At 37.2% G+C, this 24295-nt stretch overlaps 1 protein-coding gene across 1 annotated transcript in view; it reads right to left on the bottom strand.

Annotated features, from left to right (window-relative positions):
- EYA1 (EYA transcriptional coactivator and phosphatase 1) overlaps positions 1–24295 on the bottom strand; it is a 261299-nt gene that overhangs the window by 177735 nt on the left and 59269 nt on the right. Inside the window, exon 2 of the mRNA XM_006155104.3 lies at positions 1284–1333. The gene's annotated coding sequence lies outside the window, so the exon portion shown is untranslated. The remainder of the gene's footprint in view (positions 1–1283; positions 1334–24295) is intronic.

The following is a 24295-nucleotide window of genomic DNA, read 5'->3' as shown; positions in this document are numbered from 1 at the left end:
ATCACAAGGCCTAACACAAGACAGCAACACCTCTTTTAACACTGAAAGGAAAAAAATACAGCTATACATTTCTTTTCTATGTGAAAAACACCCAAGATATTCTTTTTTCCAATAGAAAAGGCAAACAGGTAAACAAGTAGAAATAAATCACTTTTCTATGGAATTGGTTTCCTCTGATACATTAACACTAGGTACTCCCTTATAATTTACCACCCAATTGTAATTTAATGGGTCTCTAAACCAAATAAAACACTTGAAACCTATAGTCTAGTGACAGGGAATGAGATAGCTCTGATGCATGTGTTTACTCTGGCAAACTACTTAATTGTTCCTCTGTTTCCCTTGAAACAAATGCAGCATTAAAACATTATGATGTTGGCTCACTTGTTTGCTTTGTGGATTACATACAGCGTGCCCAATTGAAAAGGGATAAAACCAACCTGCAGCACATCCCTGGGAGCATCAGCGGTCAGAATACCTCTGCTATGGCTCACTCAGGGCAACGCAGCAACTCTCCCTCAATGCCACACTTTTGCATTTCACCATCTAAAACATTTCCATTCCCCTTTATGTTCTGTGACTCAGCAGTTACTTATTCTATAAAAGGCACAAAAGCCACTATTCATGTTCCCAATTTCAGAACTATCCGTTGTCTTTAATAAGCTACTAATGAAGAGAGGACTGATTTAAGTCACTGAAAACACACCTAGATATCCTCCTGTTTTCTGACAACTGAATTCTTTCTTAGACATCTAAGGCCCATTCACTTTCAACTTTATGTGTTTTTCAGATCAAAATAAAGGTGGCAGGGGAAGTTTACTGTTACATATATGAAGCAAATACTATTTGCTCCTCATCCCCACCAGATCAATAACTACAGTCATTTTCACTGGGAAGGTACACTTAAATTGACAATGGATATCATGTTTTGAAATGGCTTCGCGTGAACAAGCTTACTTAAAAAGTGAGTTTTTAGTTCAAGAAGTCTTCTGAATGTAAGTGAGAACCAGTTCCCACTCCAACTTTCCACTCCTAATTCTCATTACATATTCAGTTTTCCTAACACCAGAAGCTATAGCCCCTAATCATCTCCAAACCGAGGCTCCTATTCCCTTTCTCCACACTTAAAAAAAATGTTTAGAAGCATATACACACATTGTTAAGTTATTTCCAACCGAGCCCCGTTGCTATTAATAGAAATAATTGAGAAACAGTAGACAAAAATAGATATGGGTCTCAGAAAGGCAATCGCTCCCAATGCCAAATATCAACAATATCCTTACCTGCAACTTGAGGAAACAGCAACATCTGAACTGGTTTGAGATGTTTGCACCTGTGATCGGGGTAAAAAATTGGAAGCTGTTGTTACTCTGCTTCAGTGTCAGCTCTTAATTACACAGAGCCCATGGCTGCGAGTGACAATGCTCTCTTTTAACCAAAAGCGAAGGAGGAGGATACTGCAGCGGTGAAAGGCATATTGTCTTTAAGTTGAGGTCTCAACTGTTGTTTCCTCCTGCAGGTCTATCCTCCTCCTCCCCTTGTCAGGGGGGGACGGCAGCCAAATGACGGGATAGTGATTCATCACTGGCCTATGACAGCTGCAAACGGGATTACCCCTCCCCCAATCAACATGCAAAGCCGCCTTGCCCAGGCAGTGTGGAAAAGGTGCTTGGAAAAACTAGCTATTAACAAAATGAGCGTGTTTCACAGCAGTAGTTCAAGCAGTAATCCTCCAGCATCCTCAGATCTTTCATCTTCTGTTATCACCAGCTGAAATAGAGCTCCCGCCCACCCCTTCTACTCCTGACAGTTTCTTATGCTTATCAGGCTGATTTTCTCCTACATTTACTATGTGCCGTTTAACATTCATTAAAACAGTTTGTGGGCAACTTTCGGGCAACGCTGGCCTAACGATAAATGGCAAAGGCAAGCTTCCATACACAAAGTCATGCCACTGAACACTGGGATTGTTTACTCGTGCCACTTGAAAAGTCACTGAGTGCTCATATTCAGCTCTGCTGGGTCAAACAGAAAAAAGCTGTTAGAGGTGGGTGGCTGGTGTGTGAATTTTTCATCTTTTACACTGAGAGAGAGAATGGACAACTTAATAATCCAGTACCCGCCTTGGCCAGCATTTTCATCTCTTTTGTTTCCAGATCAAGCTATATTTTTTGGACTTTGCTGAACAACTTACTTGACCTGGAGATCACTGCCCTTCTTTCCATTGGCATCTCAAGCTGCCTGCAGGTGATAACACTCAGGTGAGGCTAAGCTTGGGCTCCCCTGCTCAGGCAGGAAAGAGCATTCTACAAAATATCTAAAATGGCCTGGAATTCCCAATCTTTGATGTGCATTTTCATTCAACCTGAACTGACGTCGATTAGGGTTACAGAGCAAAGATGATAATTGAAGCATCTCAAATGGTATTAAAATTATCCAACCAAACATCTTCGACTGAGTCCTGTTATGTTTTAATTATGATTTATGAAATGGCATAATGATACGTGAAATTTCTAGCTATGCATTCTATAATATGTTTGGGTTGGAAAACAATGTTTAAAAGATGCTGGAGTATTAAATGAAAATCAAATTTTAATGCCTGCAGATGTGTCCTTCTGTGATAACAAGTTTCTGCAATTTATGTTTAAAATTAATGTTCTCACACACTGGATTAAATGGTTTCCTTAAGAAACAGCAGCAATACACCTCAAGGATAAATTTCCTTTTTCCCCCTACTTTTATACACCTGGAATAAATTATAGGTGAGAACTAACTTAGTTTTAAGAACTTTCTTGGCTTAATTATGTGAAAGAGTATTTAAGGCATACTTTCTGTTAAATGTTAAATTACACTTCCATTTTAATGTCAACTAGAAAGCATAATCTTGCAAATGTAATAATAATTTCATTGTATACTTTGAAAATTTGGTTATATTTACAGTTGAGTTTGTAAATATATGTAAATTGTAAAGTCAAACTGTCATTTGTAAATAAATGAATTTCAAAACAAGAAGTATTCTACCACACTTTCCTCACTGGAAAAAAATGCATTTTTATGACAACGTATTTCTTTTACGCTGGCTCAGTCTCTACTGTACTTTCAAACACTACGATTTCTGGAAGTCCACAGCCATGATCTTCATTTCATTAAGTATACTTCAGATATATTCTTTTGTGTCTCAAGGATTATTTAAACCATGTGTTGTGTGTTACTGTATTTAAAAATGACTCTTTAATCAAAATAACTTTAAAACAACTAATCCTCACTTAGGCTGGTCAGCTGAATCCACATCGTGGTCCAGGAAAAATAAATCTACTCTCAAGAATGCGAATGCAGACAACAATTAGACACAGATGTGAACAAAATTAGTTACAGTTTACAAAATGCTACACTTCACATGCTTTTAGTTTTTTATGTGTAGTACAAGATTACAGTGCAGTAAGGAAACATACTCTTGTAATGACTTCTCTAAAAAGAACACCTATTTCTGATTGGTGTTGATTTTCTCTTATGTTTGACGGTATCTCTGGAAGGTTCTTTTTTAAAAGTATACAACTATAATGTGTTTCAGAAATAATTAGGGATATTTCTGTGCAAAAGAGAAAAAAAACATCATTTACTAGAAAAAAGTGCCCTTCATTATTCAGGAAGCTCACTTTTTCTACTTTACTTTCATAAACTGAATATGTTTCTTGTCTTCCCCTAATCCGAAGTAATTTTAATGCGAATACTTCGATGAACACACAAATATTTCCCGTATCATAAATGGGCATCTTCTATGACGTCAAGTCATTTTCCCTTAATGCTTTGTAAAACTCTTTGTACAGAACACCCATAGTAGCATACTGACAGAGTTGTGAAAATAAATACAAAGAGAAAACAGATAGCAGGACTTGGAGAGTTTCAATTCAAGAATCCTACACTAGTAACTTTGACTTCTGATTAGTTAATGAGGTCTTTCAAGTCTTCCTTTTTTTTCTAATTAAATTTATAATTCCTCACAGATGTAACTTTTGTTGATGTTCAATTTGTCTCTCTCATTTTGTTAAACCTCACATAGTACTTCGCCAATCCATTGAATAGCCACATTAAATCTGTTAATACCATGCTCTTCAACCCCAGAAATTATTTCCAGAAGGCAAACTTGCTTTGAGAGATCATCAAACAAGACTTAAGGTACACATTTTATCACATTTTCCCTACCACAGAGCTCAGGATGCAGAGCACAAATTCATGACTTTTGCACTGTTTATTATACTTTGCTAAATTACAAATCAAAAGCATCTGACAGAAGATCCTGTATGAAGCCAAAAAGTTAATAATGTTCTGTGAAAAGTAAACTGTAAATGGAAAGGGATTCTAAATCTCAGCAGCACAGAGCAAATAAAATGTACGGACTTGTCTAAATTATGGGTTTTCCATAGACTTTTTTGCTTGCTAGAAGCAATTTTTGTAAAATGACTATAATTTAAAACTTTTTTTCCAAACTGAAAAGAAATTTTCAAAGTGAAAGTACTGAACTTATCTAAATAAATAGAGTTGGCAGACAAGCTACTTTTGTCCAACCACAGATCAACCTGAGTACTCCCAAATTTGAAAGACAATAGCAATTTTCTAATCACCATGTATCTTACAGGGGGAAAAATACCTTGGCCATAAATCTGGTTTTTAAACAGATGATATACTTGCTAAAGTTTCTTCTCAATCAATATTTCCAACTCTGCTGTCAATTTAGTAAGAAAAACCTAAATTTAAAAACTATAAACCTAAACCTAAAATTGAAATGAACATCTAGGGAGAGGTAGATTTTTTTAACATTAATAAGAGATTTCGTTTTGTATCAAACAATCCATAAAATCGAAGGCTTTCATACTATTACTATTGACTCTAATGCCATATAATGCACAACTTTTCGTAGTATCTGGTTTAAAGAAAATAACACAATAGAGGCCTCATGAAAAAAAAAAATACATTTGAACTCTATTGATGCTACTTATAGCTCAGAGAATCCTTTTTTGAAATTAGCATTTATTTCGATTGTTAAATGAAATACTTTTACATTTGACTCAGTGATTGTCTTCTCACTGCAAGTGCTTTTCTACTTTCCAAAGTTATTTCTTACAAACTAACTTTTCAGAGTCAAATGGCAATTTTGTTTTTCAGAAAATCATTTATCATCTCCATGAAACTCACATGGTCGCTGACTTCCATTCGGATCCCTAAAACTGAACAGCGCCTCAATAAGGCTTCTCCGTCTGTCACCACGGAGAATTTTCAAAGATTGGAAATCCATGGCTGCTTGCTCCCTTCGTGAACACTTTGGGCGTTAGGACTCAAGCATCGAGAAAGTCAGATATCAAATATTCAATAATGCAAAAGCGTGACTACTCATGTGTGCGTGTCCTCAGACCCCCAAATGGGGAGGGGGAAAGACTCACACAGCATAAAGCAAAACCCATTCTGAAAGACACATTATAAAAACAATCCAAACATATAAAACTACGCTATTTGCTTAACTGACTTTTTGTAGCCCTTGCCATTAAAAAAAAAAAAAAAACATAAAGACTTGTCTAAATGCAATGACAGCTCTGAATTTATTGAATTCTTGCAAATGCTATGCTTACATGTGTTCAAAAACTCCTCCCAAGAAATACATGCCCATGAGTGATTAGCAATTCATATACCGATTTTGAATAGCAAATGTTCTGAGCGATAATTCAGAAGTTATAGGATCTTGTTTTTTAACTTCAAGGCTCATTTAAGTGAATAAAATGTCAATAAGTGAAAAATGTATTAATTAGGCAAAAGTTTATTATATTTCCTTTTAGAAGATGAGCCTATTTAATACTGCATCAAACGTGTATTGAAGCAAAAAGATTTTCTTAAAAAATGGCATCAATTCAGTGTTATCTGTTTCCTTTTAAGTGTTAACCTCTTTCCTGTTTTTCCTATCAACTTCCAGTGAATAGTAAAAATTATTTATGTGTATTAATAGATGTATACGTATATACTAATTTATTCGAAATCACCCAATCATATTTGAGACTTGTGCAACAGATCAGAAAAGGGCTATGAGTTATCCCCCTGTTAATAACATGGCCTTGTACTGAATATATAAATATATATTCACATAGTTCGCAACAAAAGTAATTGTTAACAATTAAGTCGTAATTATCTCTTAATGATCCCAATCGCTCAAAAACTTTAGGGAAGAGGAATTAAATTTTTAGGTTGGAATCCAGTGGCTAAGAAAGTACGAGGTACAAAGTGTCACCATTTCCCCCATGCCATAATGTTTTTCTAAAAAAAAAAAAAAAAATCAAAACAATACTAAAAGTGCTGCTGTTATCTTGGGCTTTGCCCACAGGGCAGCTGTTGTCAGTCACTACAATTTTTCAAACAGTCAGCTTGTACTTACAGTGCTTACATCTGCTGCATCCACCAGTTTAATGTGCTCCTTCGAATTTTCTGCTTTAGCAAACCTCCATTCCTGACATAGTTTTGCTCCTGGACAGGGACGCGCGAGGGCTTTTAGGCGCTCTCCGCGGAGTCGCGGCGCTTCTGGAAGCGGAGCGCCTCTGCAGGGGAAAGCCGGGTTCGGGGGCCGGTGCCTGGCCGCTGCCGCAGGCTCGGGCTGCGGAGGGACTGAGCGTAAACGCTTTCCCCAGGAAGAAACCCTCCACAGAGGACGGCAACAGGAAGGCTTAAAGTCGGAAGTGGCACCGGAGAGTTTCTACCTCGCCCCAAACTCGGAGCCATCAGCTCCCACCGTTCTGTTTAGTAACAGCTTGCGCCCTGCGCGCTTTCCCCACCAAACAGCAGCCGCAGATAGCATCTGAGAACCCTAGACAAAGAAACAGCAGAATCTCATCCCTTGATTTGTTTGCGCAGCCTTGTAGGTCTGCCCATGGAGCCTCGGGGCTTTTCTTGTTTTTGCAACGCAAACCACAGCTATTCTCTTGTCCTAACCTTATTGGTTTAAATGCAACAATTGAAAGGAGCACAGCTCTGTCTGACTCAACCTTAGGGCTTAAAAAAATTTTATTATGTAAATGAACGCGCCCCCATGCTATCTGGATAAACAGCTGTGCGAGAATAACTTCTCAGAGATACTGTCAACACACACACAAGTCTTCTTTCTACAGTAGCCACCAATTAAGATCTTTGGGGAGTCGTTACACGTTATCTTTTACGCTTTTCCAAAACTTTTTTTCAGGGCCAGGAACTTGGAAAATCAACAGTACTTTTCAGAATTGTTTTCCCTAATGTACCTACTAACAGGTCCGGGGGTGGGGTGGTGGGGGGAGGAATAGATTGACAATTTCTACTTAAGTCGAAGAAAAAGCAAACTTGGAAGCTATTATTAGTTTCACAATGAAAGCCTGAATGATGATTCGACAAGGATTTCCAGAATGGCAAGTATTTAATGAGCCATTCTCTGGAAAATTATCACATAAAAGTTCAGTGTTCAGATTTTTAAATGACTTTTGAGAAAAGTTCATTTGATCTAGAACTTTCTTTACTGCCTTTTCTTTTAAAAAATTCTAGCTAAACTTAGAGCCTGTGTATGATCATCTATTATATAACACTCACCTGAAGAACTGAGTTCTGGTTACTCTATCATGCTTTATGCAGATAAATGACTTCAGTTATAAGAGCAATGATTTAACCATTGTGTTGACTTTAAACATTTAAAGAAGTTACTGCTTTTGTGACCAATTATATTTAAACTTGCCAGCCCTATACCATAGTTCAAATACAAATGTTTAATACGACTCACTCGTCATATCTAATTTTATACTCTAAAATAAACTCTTTTAAGCTATTAGATTTTCCATAAAACTGTTTTGTCATTACCAATAATATTGTTATATTTATTTAGTCTTGTTACCTAAAAAGAAAGAAGAGAGAAAAAGCATTTTGGGTTTTAGACTTCCACCTTGGTATGCAAAAGCAGTTTTTAAAAATCACGGAAACTTCTTTAATGATTTTATAATACATTTCCATTCATCAACGAATAGGACAAACACAGTCTTACCTTCACTTTGCTAATTTATAAATGAAAGCACCATTCTGACACAAACAAAACAAAAAGCTTCTAATGACCAAAATTTAAAACGGACTTCCCCCCATCCCCCCCTGAAAAGATGCCAGTCTAAATTCCTCCGAAAAGAACATTTTGTCAAAACTAAGAGACAGCTTAAACTGCAAACTCACCTAGGATTTCATTTTGTATGGTACCAGCAAGGAATCATGGGCTAGTCATCTACCATATTTGGGAAGCCAGGTCGAAAACCAGTTGATTGCTATTGGATCTGCTCATCCATGCCGCAGAAACAGAATTACGTTACCACCTGCAGCACTTTCTCAGACCAGATGTATCAGTTATTCAATATACTAAAGCCGAGATGCAGAAAACAAAATACAGCTTGTAATGGAGGTTCTTAGTGTTGTCAGATAAAATGTAATGTTACATTAATTCAATTTGTGATATCAAACACCTCCACAGTAACTGATTTTGCAATCGTACTTATTTCTAAGCTCCGTAAAATACACAGTTTGGGTGTTGGCTAGAGAATTAAACCCTGTTGGAAACTTTACATTCATCTATTATACCCATGCTGTAAAAATTGTACCCCTAGTGTAAAAATTCTTTTAGTTATAAAAGGATAAAATATTATTTTTCTGATCCATGAAAAATAGTATTGGCAAGTCCAAGATACACAAACGACCTGAAATCAAAACAGCAGGAGTAGTATGTAAAATATGTCACCTTTTTTATATGTAGGACTTGCCTATGTTATATTTATCATATCATGTGTTTTTATATTGAAGTTCTATTTTTTATATAATCCAAAACCACTAAAGGAATGATGCATGTAATTATGAAGAAAATTATGAAAAGCATGATGAATGTAATGTGACCACTAATTGATATGATATAGTTCATGCTTCATAATTATGTAACAAAGAGCTTAGTCATTGGCTAAAAGTATCCATGTGAGTATTTACCACTGCTAAATAGTTTCCTTTTCCTAAAGCAAAATTAGGTGGATTTAAAGCAATCACCTGTTTACCCAAAATTCTGTTTGGTTACTATTTTCGAATCCCAAATATGTAATACTTACTATTACATACCACTTACACCAAAAATACATTTTTCTATAATATATAGCCAACATTTAAGCCATCATTAACAAGACAAGTTTGCAGTGAATTGTCAACTTCCTATTTCTACATCTTCACCAGCCATAAATATATAATCTAATCGTATAATTAAGGATCAAAATATTTTCTATGTATAGTCATGACAACAGAATTTAGAACAATTTGTGAAAATTTGCCACTAGTGAAGATAGGTAATGGTAGAAAACATTACTTTCTGATATTTGCTGCAGAAATCTCAACACATAAATATATGAATAAAAGTTCTAGAAATGTCCAGTATGCTTTCACCTTGATAAACAAAAAATACACAATTTTTATTTGGAAGAGAAATTGTTTCTTCAAATGTTCAGCTATCATGAAATGTCTGAGTAATCTCAAGAGATAGTATCTTTCATACACTACACCTCCAAACAGGCTTTCCTTGACAGTCCGTTGTTGCCTGGATATATGCCTGGTTATACAGAAGTCAGCAATTTTGATAGACGTTTTTAGTGCTTTCCCATGAACAAAGAATTTTAAATAAAGACATGATCACAAAAATAAAGAAATGTTCTTCGTTTTAAATAGACAGGGGCAGAGGTGATACTTAGAGAACAGTCTAAACGATCATTTGGAACTTTCCTAAAACTACGTAAGTAAACAGTTGATTAATCCAATTTAATATAAGCACATACTGCAAAAACAGGAGAAAGCACAATGTGCCTCTTTACCTTTTCCATTCCAGTACAGATAGAAAGTTCCTCAATGGTTGTGGAGTTTTCAACATAAGGTATACTTGGAAGTCACCTTTCTTCTATTCATGTTAACCTTGAAATTATTTTGGCATTAAGCATGCGTACCATCACCTGTTCTAATACTGTTACTAATCTGTTTCTGCAATTCTTATGGGATGATTATTTCTCAAGAATAATGGTATAATAAGTTGGGAAATATAATTACCATTTAAAGAGCAATGCTTTTTCCTCAAAAGCAAAATCCTGGTTATTATTTCTTCCACGTTATTAAAATCAATCTAATCTAGAAATAGGCAACATTTTGTGATTCGGACTATTCAAAGTATTAGACCATTAGAATGTTCCAAAACGTTGTACCTCTAGTCCTGCCTGCAGATAAGTTTCTTTTTCTCATGATCTACGCCATGACACTACATTGCTGGCTTCTTTATGGAAGCTTTGGAACCGTGTGTGGATGGCTGACATTACGATCCTTCCTGGCATTTGGACTGGTGCCTTCCAGGACCTTTGCTTTCCCCACTGGCACGAGCCCTGTAGTGAGGATCCTGCTCCTAGGAGCCTTCTGCTGAAATGCAACCAAGCAAAACATCCTCTATTTATTTTAAGAATGATATTAAATCCACCAAACTAAATGTCTACCAGTACTTTGCTAAATATTTTCCATTCAAACTCCAACATGAATAGCTTTTAACAGTACATTTAAGAAGGCAATTACTAACTATTAACTGTACCATGGAAGATTACTTTAATAAATATTAGTCTTTATACCAACACAATATGAAAATCTAACCCATTTCCTGACCCCCTAATAAGCACATTGGTTATTAGATATGAATAATAATCATTGATTCATGTAGGGTGCAAAACTTGTCATCCTATATAATAATGACTGCCTTTAGGATTTTTTAAAAAATTATTATTCTAAAAAAAGTTGAGCAGCACTTCTTAAAACTAATAATGATAGCAGGGCAGAGGTAGATTTTTAAGAAATGGGGACAGAATGATAAAGATAGGTTAAAAAATATAATAAAGTAGGTTTTCTCATTTTAAATCAACTGAATCACCCAAATGATAATAGTGTCACTTTTTCTACCTTCTGCCCCAAATATGTAAATAATTGGTCTGGGAAGCATGTTTAATCTCAGTAATAAGCTACTTTGCTTTCTCACGCTGTAAAGTGGATTTCTGTTAACATGAAGCAATCTAGAAAACCCAGGTTGTCTCTTCTTCAACATTTTTTTCTCTAAGCCATGGGCAACACCAATCTTGTCAGCACCTCCCATAACATGTAAGAGGATCTGGAAATTTGCTTTGTGTTTTCCAGGTTTTATGACAGCTGAGTTCACAGTTTTCAGATTCTTCCAGAAACGAGGAATAGTTCGTGCAGAGAAGGGAAATACCACTCATTATGCCTTACTATATTGCCAGGCACCATACTAGGCATTTAAATTATATTGATGTTGTTTTTTTTGTTTTTGTTTGTTTGTTTTTTTAAATAGGGGTGGGTGTTCTCTTCCTTACTACTTTTTACCCAGTTATCTGTTTCATTTTTCTAGCTCCATCAAAGACACCTCCAAACAGTAGATGGAGCAATGGGACATGAATGTGTCATGGTTTATCATCAGTTTGGAGCAAGATGATATCTTACAAGGTTAATAAGCTGAGAAATGTGTGTGCTATATTGAAATCGTATGTACTGATATTTATAAAAGTGATACATTCAGGGCCAGCAGGTGGCATAGTGGTTAAGGTACTAGCCTCTCACATAGCTGGCCATAGATTGAATCCCAGACCCAGTGGCATGAAAATGACACTGGGCACAAGTGCATGTATACCCAAAATCCCAAGAGAAGAATGGAGGAGAAAGGATTGTCGCATGACTATCCTCCCTGGTGGGGTGATTTCTTACTTTCTCTCTCTCTCTCTCTCTCAGGATAGTGCATGCACCCTATGACAAAAACCTAAAATAATAAAATAAATGATATATTCAATATGCAATAGACAAAGTCATCATACAATATCTGATTATTCACAAACATAGTTTTGCAAGTTAGTTTTGCAGGTTCGAAAACAAGTGTACTAAATAGTTAAAAAAAAAAGATATGAGGAGTCTTTACATTTGTGATTTTCAAATTAGATTAGATGTGGGTTCTTTTTTTCTCATTATTTATTTAAAAGGCAAATTATCTTCCAAAAGTTGTGATTATAAATACTCCCAACTTTTCCTTACACTAAAAAGGTGAAGCTACGGGACTGAGTTTACAGCGGGCAATTACATGGGCAACTTGTTTCACAGTTAGATCAATTTCTTCCTTAATTTCAATTATCCAGTGTGATAGTCTTTGATCTTAATTGCTATTACATCATAAACACTTGATTTGTTCACCTAGGAACTAATTACATTCAAAAGCACTCCAAGTTTCTAGATGTGTTTGGAGGTCTAATTTAAGTGTTCAGAATCTAGCAGCTCTATTATTGTTACAAAGGAATTGCCAGGAGGGGGAGAAAAAACCCGAACCTAATAACCTGTAGAATTTTTTTCTTCCTTCAAGCAGCATTAACTTTTTTCCCCTCCAGTCTCTCGAGTCAGGGAAAAAAAAAAAAAAAGAGAGAGAGAGAGTAACCTCTAAAGCTGTTTTAGACAGAAGGTCAGAATTCAAAGGATCGGTAACTTAATCCACAGGGCACTGCAATCACATTGCTATTGGAAACACAACCAGAAGCCCCATTATTCTAGATGTTTTTATTAAGCCATGTCAATAGGTATACAACCAGGAGGTTTCTCTCTACTGTAAGGTTTATCTAGATTCATACTTGCAGACGATCAAGTTGCCTAGGATCTTTGCATTTTACTGTAGTGTGTGCTCTGGTGTAAGAGAAAAGTAGATTCAACCTTACATTCTAAGGAGAACAATGGCTTCCGTTTGTTCAAATGCTTAAAGAGAGCACCTTTCTGTGGTCAAAACCTAAGCAAGATTAAACCTTTTCAGTCTTTAAATACAATGAATAAGAATGCTTATTTCAGATGGCTTGATATTTGGGGTACTATACTGTTTATGTAAATTAGAGGTTCAAGTTCTTTAAAAATAACTTGTCTCAGACCAGAAGCATTTGCTGCTGCTCTCAGGGATTCTGTTTTAACATCCTCAGTTATCTGGTTTACCTGAATTGCAGAGTAAAATACTCAAGCATCTAGGTTTTTCTGGGTTGATATATTTTAAATGTGTATGATTCTTTAAAACAATGCCCTAGTTGATAGGGTGTTACAGGCTGGTGGCTTGTTTTTTTAATCAATACAAGGAAAAACAAATAGTTTACCAAGAGGTCAGAGTGCCCCTTAGAGGAGCCCTCTCCTGCACGATTATCATTGACAACCCCTGCTGACAGATCCAAAAGGCCCCCATTAGCTTTGGCCTCCTGGGAGTGCTGTTCACTTTCCTTCCTGTCCTTGCCTGAGAGGACGATCCTCCTCTGCCAGCAGAGAGTGAATGGAGTGGGGTAAGGAGGAGGTGAAGGAGCAAAGGGACAAAAAACAAAATGAAAGCAAAGAAAAAGGGAAGTTATTTAAGATAATAAACAAAGAATCTACTCCAGATCTCAGGTCTTTTAAATTTATTTTTGAAATTTTTTTTAAGGTTTTCTTTCTTCTGAATGACAGAGAGACAGAGACAGAGGGGACAGCAATCCCAGCAGAGCTGCCATGCCACAATCTGCCCCAGCCCAGATCATGGGCACGCACCTGTGCTGATGTGCACAGGGAGACCCTAAGGCTCAAACCTAAGACTTCCCATGTGACTTCACCATTGTGGTTGTGTTTCCACTGCAACACTGTGACTGGCCACTCCAGGCCTTTTTAAAATAATGAATGTCTTTGACTAGAAATTCTAAATAAAAAAGATAATGTTTTTAGAGATACGGATTTTATATGTTTCTAAGTTTACAGTGCCATTATTAATATACCCATATCTTTTGTGACAAATTACATTTGATACATCTCAAAATGAAAACAAATGACGATGACCTAATTCACCACAAATAAATTCATGATTGATTACTGAAGACTATAACAGAGAAGGAGCCATACCTGTAAGCTCTCTATTAAGGATTTTCCATAATTATGCCTATTACAAAGCTAGGATGACCTCTACTAGAAAAAGAAATATATGGACCAGCGGGCGGTGTAGTGGTTAAGGTGCTGGAGTCCCACACGGCTGACCATGTTTTGAGTCCCAGACTTGGTAGCTTGAAAATCATGCTGGGTGCATTTGCTTGCTTGCCCAAATTCTAGGAGGAGAATGGAAGAGAAGGGATTGTAGGTGGCCTTCCCCCCAGGGGGTGATTTCTCACTTTCCCTCTCACCCTCTTACTGTCTCTCTCAGTCTTTCCCCAATAAGCACATGCACCTTATAGCATGTATGTATGTATGCGTGTGGGTATATATATATATATTTTTTTTTAAATGAGATATTTCACATTAAGACCTTCTGAAGCAGCCATGATAACTGATTTCCTACCCTATCTTTCTAAGTTCTTGGGATTTCTATTTATTTTTGTCTAAGGTTTAATTGCTATCCTTTCCCTTATATGTAGAATTATTAACATCTACTTACGGTCAAGAGTACCACCCATGGACGAAAACACATGCACTAGGGAGAGTCAAGTGAGCTCTCATTCTGGCTTTAGTGTGTACTTTCTCTGTGTCCTTTGTTATCACGATGTTTATCCTCTCAATTTAGAATCTATAAATTGGCTAACTATAAAATGAGTGTAAAGTTACACGTATCTTATCAAAATGGCATAAGAATGGAAATGTTTACTATAGTACAGCTCACACAGACGGTAAAGTAGAAACTGAAAACTAAATTTTTTTTTTGGAGAGGTTTTTACTATAGGGTGCATGCACTCAACAGACAGACAGAGAGAGACAGAGAGACAGAAAGCAAGAAATCACCCCCCAGGGGGGATGGCCACGCTGCAATCCCTTCTCCTCCATTCTTATCTCAGGATCTTGGGCACGTACGCACATGTGCCTGGCGTGAGTTTAAGCCACCGGGTCTGGGACTTGAACCACGGTCGACTACATGGGAGTCCAACGACATAGCCATGAAAAAGAAATATATGGACCAGCGGGCGGTGTAGTGGTTAAGGTGCTGGAGTCCCACACGGCTGACCATGTTTTGAGTCCCAGACTTGGTAGCTTGAAAATCATGCTGGGTGCATTTGCTTGCTTGCCCAAATTCTAGGAGGAGAATGGAAGAGAAGGGATTGTAGGTGGCCTTCCCCCCAGGGGGTGATTTCTCACTTTCCCTCTCACCCTCTTACTGTCTCTCTCAGTCTTTCCCCAATAAGCACATGCACCTTATAGCATGTATGTATGTATGCGTGTGGGTATATATATATATATTTTTTTTTAAATGAGATATTTCACATTAAGACCTTCTGAAGCAGCCATGATAACTGATTTCCTACCCTATCTTTCTAAGTTCTTGGGATTTCTATTTATTTTTGTCTAAGGTTTAATTGCTATCCTTTCCCTTATATGTAGAATTATTAACATCTACTTACGGTCAAGAGTACCACCCATGGACGAAAACACATGCACTAGGGAGAGTCAAGTGAGCTCTCATTCTGGCTTTAGTGTGTACTTTCTCTGTGTCCTTTGTTATCACGATGTTTATCCTCTCAATTTAGAATCTATAAATTGGCTAACTATAAAATGAGTGTAAAGTTACACGTATCTTATCAAAATGGCATAAGAATGGAAATGTTTACTATAGTACAGCTCACACAGACGGTAAAGTAGAAACTGAAAACTAAATTTTTTTTTTGGAGAGGTTTTTACTATAGGGTGCATGCACTCAACAGACAGACAGAGAGAGACAGAGAGACAGAAAGCAAGAAATCACCCCCCAGGGGGGATGGCCACGCTGCAATCCCTTCTCCTCCATTCTTATCTCAGGATCTTGGGCACGTACGCACATGTGCCTGGCGTGAGTTTAAGCCACCGGGTCTGGGACTTGAACCACGGTCGACTACATGGGAGTCCAACGACATAGCCATTACAACAACTGCTGGTCCCAAGATTCAGTTTTTTTTTTAAAAAAAAAATAGTCACTTTATACTGTATTGAAGCTATACTCACTCTATCAGTACTTCTATACATACTATTCTTTCCCAATATCAGTTTGTATTTCCCTTTTAAATTCTTAACCAAAAAAATTAATTAAAAATGTACAATGAATATATGATAGAATGAAAATATCTTTAGAAAATTCTACATCTCTTGCCTTTCAGAAGTACCACATCGTAGACATATTCACAATGCTGTCGTTTTCACATTTTGCAGGGTGTAGGTCATTCAGAAATCTAACCAGCCCATTAGTTGGCTGGTCTGTCAGTCAGTAACCTGTCACTCAGTAAATACTGATCATACATCCAGCATTTGCCAGGCACTGTGGGCACTAAATATGTAGTAAACAAGGCAGTGAGAATCTTTGCAGTAGAGGAAATCATGCCATCCTGTGTGCATAGAAGGGTGTAAATAAAATGAAAGATGCTGACTGAACATATGCATATATTTTTGCTTTCTCTGGAAACCCCACTAGAACACTAGTCAAGAGATTTTTGTTTTAAATGTAAATTCCCAAGAACAAAGAGGGAAGGTAATAAGACAACAGTAAGGGAAGGTAATAAGAAAAGTGTAAGGCCTTTTAAAAGTGAGAAAACAAACAAATAGGCAGACCATTTTAACTTAGTTGGCAGAGCTGAGAAAGCTGAATCCTAAACTGGCAGTGAGAAAAACTGAAAAGCAACACAATTTATACCATCAAAGACTCCCTTCTCTGCCCCCGTCTCAGGAATTTGTGGTACAGGGTACTTCTGTAAGTGGAACTTACTAAAAAGCTTACTAAAAGGAGGATTGGGTTCAAGTTGATGTAAGAAGCAGTTAGATCCCCTTCCCCACTCTACATAGCCAGTAAAGCAAGTGGTCTGTCGACTGAAGGAGAAGCCCTGGGAATACGAAAAAAGGAAGTACCATACCGAAACAGACAGATCGAAGAACATTCATGCACTGAATTCCAGGAGAAGCATCACTGCTCCCTTCCACTATAACCTTTTCTATCAGGCTTCCCAACACACTATCAGCTAAACCTACGTCACCCAGGCAGGAGCCTAAAATTATGCTCATTAAGAATTCTGGCAGTTGGCATAATGGCTATGTCGCAGGACTCCCATGTAGTCGACCACAGTTTGAGTCCCTGACCCAGTGGCTTAAACTCATGCCACAAGTGTGTGCATGTGTTCTCAAGAGAGGAGAATGGAGAAGAAGGGATTGTGGTGTGGCCATACCCCCTGGGGGGGGGTGATTTCTCACTTTCTGTCTCTCTGTCTCTCTCTGTCTTTCTGGTGAGCACACATGCCCTGTAGCAAAAACCTCTCCCCAAAAAAGAATTCTAAAAGAAAAGACCTAAAGAAATACTTGGGTGGGGGAGGGTTCCCAAGGAAAGGACTTAACCTGATCACTCCAGAGGTAAAAACCAGGACACATTAACCAACGTTAAAGTGTCCTGCCATTGGGACCAGCAGTTAGCGTACTGGCTATGTCGCTGGACTCCCACGTAGTCGACCCATATGGTTGAGTTCCGGATCGGGTGGCTTAAAACTCACGCCGGGCATGTGTGTGTGCGTGCCCAAGATCCTGAGAGGAGAATGAAGGAGACGGGATTGCAGTGTGGCCATCCCCCCCAGGGGGTGATTTCTCGCTTTCTGTCTCTCTGTCTCTGGCGAGCGCACGTGCCCTATAGCAAAAAAACAAACAAACAAACAAACAAACTCTCCAAAAAAAAAAGTGTCCTGCTCTTAAATATCAGCCAACAATTAGGATTATTAGGAGTCTGAGGGAAGTCTCTATCAAGAAATGTAAAAATCAAATGAAGAGAAAAGTAACTTACAGGAAACAAATCAGACAAAAGCAAATGTCAAGAAAAACAAAAATAAACTACCATTTGTATTCCCAGAGAAATAAGAGAATGTACTGCAACCATGAAACAAGATAAGAAGATAACTAATATTTAAAAACAAAAAAGAGCATCCAACAACAAAATAGTCCATGGAAATAAAAATTAAGACAACAGAAATGTGAAATTCAATAGGGTTTGGAGAATGTAACTGAGAAAGTCTCCCAGAAAAGAGAGGGAAAAAAAAGGAAAATAAAGATACATACTGAAAATAGAAGAAAATGAGGTGTTGTAGTGCTGGTGGCCCAACATCTAAGTAACTAGAGCTTCCAAAAGAGGATAGTAAAATGAAGGATTAAATCTCAATGAATAATTCTAAAATATAAAACATGAATCTGATAGAACTCAATGAGTACCATCCCACCCAAAGATAAAAACAAACTTACACCACTTCCGCAAACTTCTAAAGAGAAAATACAGATCACATACAATGTTTGGGTCATGACTTCATACTTCTTAATTAGAACATATATTTTTAGAATGTAATAGAGTAAAAACCTCAAATTCCTTAAAAAAAGGGAAAAAATTCCCATTCTAGAATTGTATAACCTACCAAACTTTATAAAGAAACTAAAAATTTAAAGTAAGAGTATTTTGGGACCAGCAGGTAGTATAATGGCTATGTTACTGGACTCTCATGTAGTCGACCACAGTTCAAGTCCCAAACCCGATGGCTTAAACTCATGCCTGGTGCGTGTGCATGCGTGCCCAAGATCCCGAGAGGAGAATGGCTGAGAAAGGATCATGGCATGGCCATCCCCCCTGGGGAGTGATTTCTCACTTTCTGTCTCTTCTGGCGAGTGCATGCACCCTATAGCAAAAACCATTCAAAAACATTTAAGAATATTTTTAGACATATAAATTCCTCAAAAATGTATTTATCAATTATCTTCTCTCAAGAAGGAAACAGAATAAGTACAATTAAAATTAAGAAGCAAACCTCCCTTACAAAATAAATAAGTTAAATTGGAGAAGGAGTAATATAATTCCTTGTGCTGATGGTAAAGGGAAATTTTGCAATGATAACTATGTATACAGCATGACAATCAAGTTTTAAGAAGGTCAGAGGCCCCAAGAAAGTTTCCATGAGAATTAAGGAACTAATAGGTATAGAAAGAAATTTCCCCAATATAGCAAAGTTCACTTATGAAATGCCTACCGCTAACATCATAATCAAAGAGAAAGACTGACATGTTTTCTTTAAAGATCTGATGCAAAGCAAGAGTGCCCATTCTCTCTGCTTATAGTTGACATATTACTGGGAGAACTAGTAAGAGCAATTAGATAAGAAAAAGAAATAGCCGACTCCACATCAGAAATAAAAATGATGCCTGTTTGTAGATGACATGATCCTATGTGTATAAAACCCTGAAGACTCAAGAAAAACAAAAAAAACTGCTAGAACTAATAAATTAATTTGGTAAAGCAGAATACAAAATTAACATACAAAACTCAATTGCATTTCTTTCCATCAATAACAATGCATACGAAAAAGAAATCAAGAAAATTCCATTTATCATGGCATCAAAAAGAATGAAATGCTGGCTTAATGGTGCAGCCGTAATGTATAGCTCAAGTGCAGATGACATAACTGAAAGATTATCGGTTCAGTTTCCCAGTCAACTGTACACACTGGCTGCCTATGTGTCCATGATCCCAGGTGGCTGGGAAGGCTGGAGAGGATCACAACGCACAGCCCTAATGATGGTGCTTATCTTTTTTACTCTCTCTCATGAAAGAAAAAATAATCTTCCTTTTTTAAAAAAAGTAAAATGTTTAGGAATAAATTTAATTAAGGAAATGAAAGACCTAAACAGAAAACTATAAAAATTGGTGAAAGAAATTAAAGAAGACAGTAATAAATGGAAAGATATTCTGTGCACATGGATTAAAAGAATGAACATTGGGGACCAGCAGTTGGTGTAATGGCTATGTCGCTGGACTCCCACATAATCGACTGCAGTTCACATTCCGTACCCAGTGGCTTAAAACTCACACTGGGCTCGTGTTCATGCGTGCCCAGGATGCCGAGAGGAGAATGGAGGAGAAGGGATTGCGGCATGGCCATCCCCCCGGGGGGTGATTTCTCGCTTTCTGTCTCTCTGTCTCTCTCTGTCTGTCTGTGTGTCTGGCGAGTGCACACACCCTATAGTGAAAAAACTTCTTAAAAAAAAAAAAAAAAGAATGGACATTGTTAAAATGTACCTACTACTTGGGGCCAGTAGGTGGTGCAGTGGCTAAAATGCTGGAGTTTCAAATGGCCAACCAAGGTTTGAGTCCTAGACAAATAAGTCAGTGTAACAGAGTAGAAAGCCTAGAAATATACTCAAGCATATACAATCAACTAGTTTTCAGCGAGGCCATCAAATAAAACAGAGGAAATAATAAGTCTATTCAACAAATGGTGTTGAAGAACTGGATACCTACATATAAAAAAAATAATATTGGAGCCTTATCTTTTACACACAAAAACAAAACTTGAAATGGATTAAAAACTAAACATAAGACCTGACACTATAAAATTTCTAGAAAGAAAGATAAGGGAAATCTCCTTGACATTAGTCATGACAATTGTTTTTTTCTGGATAGGACATCAACAAAGCATAGGCAATGAAAGCAAAAATAAACAAATGAGACTGTATTAAGTAAAATATTCTGCACACTAAAGAAAACAATAATATGAAAAGACAGACTATGGTTTGGGAGAAAATATTTGTAAACCATTTATCTGATAGAGGTTAATATCTAGAATATATAAGGAACTCACATAACAAAATCAAAAACAAAAAAATACTGGATTAAAAATGGGCAAAGGACCTGAATAGATATTTTACCAAAGAAGACATAAAAATGGCCCACAGGCACATAAAACACACTCAACATATTAATCATCATGGGATGCAAATCAAACCCCCAATAAGATACCATCTCACACCTGTTAGAATGGTTGCTATCAAAAAGTCAAGAGAGGGCTAACTGGTGACAGGGTAGTTAAGGCATCTGGATCCCCTATGGCTGACTGTGCAGTTTGAGTCCTGGATCTAGCTGCTTGAAAAACACACTTGGCACATGTGTGTGCATGCCCCAAATTCCCAAATGAAGAAAAGATGGCCAAGAAGGGATCGCAGCATAATCATTCTTCATGGGGGAGTACTTTCTCACTTTCCCCCTCTCTTCATCTCTCTCCTGCAAGTGCACATATCCTCTGGTAAAATTTTTTTTAAAAGTTAAGAGGTAAGTGATGGAGCAGGAACCCTTATACTGTGTTAGTATGCGTATAATTTGGTTCAACCATTATAGAAAATAGTATGGAAGTTCCTCAAAATACTAAAAATTGGACCATCATATGACCCAGCAATCCATCTGCTTGGTATATATCCAAAGGAAATAGAATCATCACTTTGTACATATCTGCATTTCTATGTTCATTGTAACATTATTCAAAATAGCCAAGATATATAAACAACCTAAGTGTCTATTGACAGACAAATAAAGAAATGACATTTATATACAATATTATATGTAATAGAATTACAATAAGATGTACAAAGCAGTCATAAAAATGGAAATAAACCTTTAAGATGGAGAAATTACAATTTGCAACAACAGGGATGAACCTAGAGGTATTAAGCTAAGTGAAATAAGCCAGACACAGAAGGAAAAACACTGCTTGATCTTATTTATATGTGGAACCTTAGAAAAAAAAAAAGTCAAATACACAATAGAGAGAAACAGAGTAGAAGGATGATTACCAGGGTCGGGGAGGAGTAGGAAATTGATATTAGGTCAATGAGTACAAATTTGCAGTTATGTAGGATGAAGGAGTCTAGAGATTAAATGAGGACTACAATTAATTATACATTATATATCAAAAATGTGCTAAGAGAGATTTTTTTTTTTACTAATGTGTGCACAAAAAGCCAAACAAAAACAGGAAATGATGATACATGATAAATAGGTTAATGTTCTTGACTACAGTACTCATCTCGTTATGGATATCAAAATACCATGTAGCACAGCTTAAATAGATACTGTATTTTAAAAAAAAAAGGAATTGCAATACAATCTTATGCTGCTATAAGAGTTTATGTGTAGAGAGAGTGACATCAAAAATAAAATATTGATCTAGCAAAAATCAAGAGATCCACATTCCTGGAATAATGGCAGGAGGAGTAGCATTTGTGTATGCGTGTGTTGAGTGAAGTGAGGAGACAAGTCTCTTTTTTTTCCATAGGAACAAGTGAATGGGCAACACTTTGAAATAAAATATCAACCAGATATGATATAACAAAATTCACCTGAAAATTAGAAGTGGGAAGAGAAGATAAAAGGGAGGTAAGAGCCTCTCCTCTCCACAATTGTTTTTTTTTTTTTAGAGATTTTTGATATAGGGCATATGTGTGCTTACCAGAGAGATAGCGACAAGAGAGACAGAAAGTGAAAAATCCCCCCCACACACACACAAGGAGGATGGCCATGCTGCAATCCCTTCTCCATTCTCCTCTTGGGATTTTGGGCATGCATGCACCCATATGTGCCATTTTTAGTCACCAGGTCCAGGACTCAAACCATGGTTGACTATATGGGAGTCCAGTGACACAACCATTATGCCACCTGCTGGTCCCTTCACAACAATTTTTGTAGAATTATAGGGGATATATTCTGGAAAATGTGTTGTTAGGTGATTTTGTCATTGTGTGAATATCACGGAGTATACTTACACAAAACTAGATGTACAACCTACTACCTATAGGTATGGTCTACCACATAGCTGTATCTTCCTTATGGAACCACCATTGTATATGTGGTCTATAGTTAACAGAAATATCACTATGACACACATGACTGTAAGCAACTTTTAAAATTATGTATGTGTCATTTTGATTAAAATAAAAATGGAAAAAAACAGACAATTTTCTGCTTCTCTGTGTATTAGTTATTGGCAAGTGTTTAAAAATAAAATGCAAGTAAAATTAGGTAGACAGGAATATGGAGTGGGTGGGTGCTATTTTCATTAGTCAGGGAAGACCTCTGTGAGGCAGTGTCATTTGAGTTGAGACCTAAACAATGTACGGTGATAATCTTATAAAAATTGGGGGAGAAACGTGGTCTACACAAAAGAAACATGGAATTTAAAGGGAATAAACTTAGCAAATAGAAGAAAAGAAAGAGAAACATGAGGATGAGAGTAAATAACAAGGAAAGAAGAGGGGTTGGGCTGGGGCGTAGGACTTGGAGCACTGCAGAGACCCAGTGAAAACGAGGATTTTATTACAGAGATGATGGAAATATTTTAGAGGTTTGTTGTTGTTTTGCTGTTATTGTTTGTTTTTGTTTTGTTCTAGTTTTTGAGTGAAAGAGTGGCATGATTTGATTTACATGTAAGAAAAACTGCTCTGCTGTGTGAAGGATAGATTATAGAAGAGCAAGAAAAGAGGCCAGGTAAGAAGTGCTGGTAATCTAGACTAGACTTTACCTGGGGACTTGATGATGTAGGTATATTTTAGAATTAGAGCCAATAGGCATTGTAGATCGGATGTGGGTTTGATGCAAAGAAAGAAGTAACAAATGCCTCCAGTCTCTCTGCACCAATGACAAACACTACTGATTTGACTTTCAATTCCATTCATTTTTTCTGTCCGCTTTCTTGTTCATACAACCACACAATGTAAACATGAAGAGCTTGAACAATCAGAATCTAAATCATTGAGAGTTTACCGAGTCTTTTCATAACCACATCATTATACAAGCACGTCTCCCTTTCCCGCCCTCGCTTACACCTCTTCAGCCTTCTTTGTGTCATCCTCATATTCTCTGCTCTTCTTCATTTGTTCATTTTATTCATTTGCTATTTGTTCATCCTTATTCACAGCCATCGACCCTATGTAAATGTCTTTGGCCATTTTTGATACTTAATCAATCTCTAATCCATTGATAGTTCCTGTCTTACCATGGTAAACTGTTTATTTAGTGATTCCAAATGAACTATGCTTTCCCAAACAAGAATGATGCGAACAACTTAAAAGGTGCCTGCGCAGGCAGATACTCCTCTGGGAATCCTGATTCTTTGAATCCAGCCATTTGCCATGTGGTAGAAGGGAAGTCCCAGTCTAGCAGTCATCCCTCCAAGATATCAGACATGAATGTGAAGCCATCTTGGATGCTCCTGCCCCAGTCACTATTTGACAGAGATCGGGAGAGGCCCCAAGCAGCAGCAGCAGAAGGGCTACTGGCTGAGCTCAGCCAATCCTGAGAATCATGTGATAATCAAAAATGTTGGGAACCAGCAGTTAGCATAATGGCTATGTCGCTGGACTCCCACATAGTCGACCGCGGTTCGCGTCCCGGACCCGGTGGCTTAGAACTCACACCGGG

Source organism: Tupaia chinensis, unplaced genomic scaffold (assembly GCF_000334495.1).
Source record: "Tupaia chinensis unplaced genomic scaffold, TupChi_1.0 Scaffold000436_1, whole genome shotgun sequence".
Taxonomy (NCBI): Eukaryota; Metazoa; Chordata; class Mammalia; order Scandentia; family Tupaiidae; genus Tupaia; species Tupaia belangeri.
Note: the sequence above shows the minus strand (reverse complement) of the source record. Positions and strands in the feature narration are given on the sequence as shown.